The sequence below is a fragment of the Cyprinodon variegatus genome, unplaced genomic scaffold (genome assembly GCF_000732505.1).
Source record: "Cyprinodon variegatus isolate N-32 unplaced genomic scaffold, C_variegatus-1.0 Scaffold1712, whole genome shotgun sequence".
Classification (NCBI taxonomy): domain Eukaryota; kingdom Metazoa; phylum Chordata; class Actinopteri; order Cyprinodontiformes; family Cyprinodontidae; genus Cyprinodon; species Cyprinodon variegatus.
This window is the reverse complement of record NW_015152165.1, coordinates 8,632-11,741: the sequence shown is the minus strand read 5'-3', so window position 1 is coordinate 11,741 and position 3,110 is coordinate 8,632. Positions and strand designations below refer to the sequence as shown.

Genomic DNA, 3,110 nt, shown 5'->3' with positions numbered 1-3,110 from the left:
AGGATCCACAGCTGCCCTCAGGAGCTCTGATAGACCAGGCCAAACATCTGGGCAACCTGGCCTTCAACATCTGGAGCAACATGAAGAACATGGTGTCCTACACTCCTCTCATCCTGGAACCAAACACTGCTGGTTCAAAACTCATCCTGTCTGAAGATCTGACCAGTGGGACTAAAGGAGATAAACATAAGCTTCCTGATAATCCAGAGAGGTTTGGGTCTTGGTCCTTTTCTGTCCTGAGTTCTGAGGGCTTTACCTCAGAGAACCATATCTGGGCTGTTGATGTTGAAGACAGTGGAGGCTGGGCCCTAGGTGTGTTAGAAGGGTCTGTCCAGAGGAAGGGAGACATAAAGTCTGGATTGTTGGTTATATGGTTCCATGAAGGTAAATACTCAGCATTGTCTCAACAAACTCCTTCCAAACATCTCTCAGTTCAGAAGAAGCTCCAGAGAATCAGAGTGAATCTGGACTGGGACAGAGGAAAGCTGTCCTTCTCTGATCTGGACACTAACACACACATACACACCTTCACACACACCTTCACTGACAAGATGTTTCCATTCTTCAACAATCAGGGTAAAATAAAAATCTTACCCATGAAGATCTCAGTGAGCAAACAGCAGCTCTGATGTTCTCATCATGAAGAACACAATGAAACCTTATTGATCTGATTGAAACTCAGTGTTTGAAACAGGAAACTGGAGATGATCTGATCTGATCTGACTGATCATCTGGTTGTTTTCAGGTCAGTTTCAGATCTGCTTCATAATCTGCCCAGATGCTACAAACTAAGACATGAAGTGGATGATGTGGAGTTTAGTTTGGTTCTGACAGCAGATCCAGGTGTGCTGATCATGAACAGGGAACAGGTGAGGTTAGTGGAGACATCAGGACCCTGGAGAGCTCTGCTGATGGAAACAAACTGAGATCCAAACATCCAGACTGATGAACGCTGCAGAAGAAACTCTGAGAAGTTTTCATGTTTAGTTCAGGAACATCTAAGCTGATCTTAACTTGAGTTTGGCATTTTTCCAGTGCTTAGTCCTATTTATCCATTAAATCATTTCTGTATGTATGTATCTGTATGGATTATTTGATTGGATTGTCTCTCTAAAGTTTCTTGATATGGAGGACCAGGAGTATCACTGAAAAAGGAAACATTTCAAATTTCAAATTCAATCATGTAATTAGAAATCCAAATAAAAAAGCCTTTTGTAATTGTAAATTGTATTTATTTATCCATTATTAAATATTATTTATTTTTCTCAAATCCCAACTCTAAATTGAGATTTAAAAACCTTGATTCATCAATGTGAATATAAATACTTTTCTTCATTAAACATTTTAAAAGGTAATGCCCTTTTCCAATCTCATTTTGTTTTTCACCTTTTATTTTCTTATATTTTGCCTGTTGCATTTTCCTTTGACTTTATCATCCCCATTAATCATTTCGATGAACCTGGGCAAACTGGAGACCAACTTGAACCATTCACAGTTGCTCCTCGGATGTAACAAGCTCTCTCATTGGTTGGACAGCCACACTTGGATCTTAACATGATGGCTACCATAGGAGGTACTGATTTACTGCTCCACCTCTTCCCTTTATAACTCCAGACAAAGTGAAAACTCACATTTCCTATTTGGCAGAATTACAGTTTGATCTCATCAGATTTGAGAGAAACGTATCTTCTAAGTGCTGGATGGATGATTCATAAGTTTTGCCTTATATGCAGAAGTCTCCTTTAAGGTATTTGCATCATTGGCACTTGCTCTGTTGAATTAGTTAGCCAAAGTGATTAATTCCTGTGTAAATCTCAGTCATCAGGGTCATGGCATGTCCATTCCATGCACAATAGAAGACTCCAACCATCCAGAAGAACAAGTGGCAGCTATTTGATTTCCATCTGACTTTTAATGTTCTTAGGGCGATGGACCTCCATGCTGGTTAAATACATCAGAGCTCCAACGACAGATTGCTCTGAGTGATCCGACAGAATTGATAAAGACTCCTGGGTAGGTGTCTTCATCTTCAAATAAACTGTGTGAAAGTCTGGTTGCCTTCCAATTTCAGCCTGTTTGTGGTTCCAAAGTGATAAAGTTATCCATTGTGGTGCTCCAAATATTACTTGCCGCCTAATCCTCCATGTGCGAGTTTATTTATGATTTATCTACTAACTAAACAACAAATAGTCCACATCTGAATCGAGGTGTGACGACCATTCAAAGCAACGGCAGATGCACTAGGAAGTATTTTGACAGGTGCAAAGTAGCTCCTAGTCATCTTTCTGTGAGAGAGCTGGTTATATCCAGGGAGCAGCTGTGATTGGTTTAACTTGGTCTTTAGTTTGCTCAGAGACCAGAAGGGTCACACAAAAGCTAAAGTGAAAAGATAAACTATTAGTAGAATGTACAGAAACCAGAACAATCATGGAAATCATAAATGGAGCAGGAAAAGTAAAAGGAAAAAACAACAGCAGAAGAGATTAAAATGCAAATGAAAAAGATAATGGCAATAAAAACTGAAATATGTTTGAAAATGTTTGATAAGGAAAGGTATTTATAATCAGGTCTGTAGATTTTGATATTTGAATCTACATTCAGAAATAGGATTTGAAAATACATTTTCAAATTAAAGTTTTTAACAATGGAATAGATTTTACAAATTCTCTTTAATAATTAAATTTTAAATGTCCTATTACAAAATTATTATAAAATTGGATTTCTAAGAGTCTGGTTTAAATGTTTAATCTGAAATGTTTTTTATGTCTTTCTGAGTGACTCTTCTGCCCTCTATACCTTGAGATGACGTGTTATTTACTGACTTCAATCTGGAATTGGATGAAACCATTTAGTTTGTCCTGTGTTTCTGGATTCATGTGATCAGTGGTGGTTTGGTCTGCAGAAGAAACTAGAACATTGATCTGGAGAATCCAAACCTTGATGATGGACTGTTTGACTCTTAGAAAGTTTTCTTTACAGTCTGGGAGGAAGCTTACTAATTTTTTCATATTCCAATATTTGACCAATCAAATTGCCAAAATTAATTGCTTTGGGGCTCCTGGAATTTTTCCCCCTCCTACACTGATAAAGGTGATGTAGCTAGTAGTCAG

At 38.1% G+C, this 3,110-nt stretch overlaps 1 protein-coding gene across 1 annotated transcript in view; it reads left to right on the top strand.

Moving 5' to 3' along the window:
* The window catches only part of LOC107104378 (nuclear factor 7, brain-like), a 23,400-nt gene extending 22,465 nt beyond the window's left edge, over positions 1-935 (top strand). The window contains exon 3 of the mRNA XM_015404371.1: positions 912-935. The gene's annotated coding sequence lies outside the window, so the exon portion shown is untranslated. The remainder of the gene's footprint in view (positions 1-911) is intronic.
* Positions 936-3,110: the final 2,175 nt, after the last annotated feature.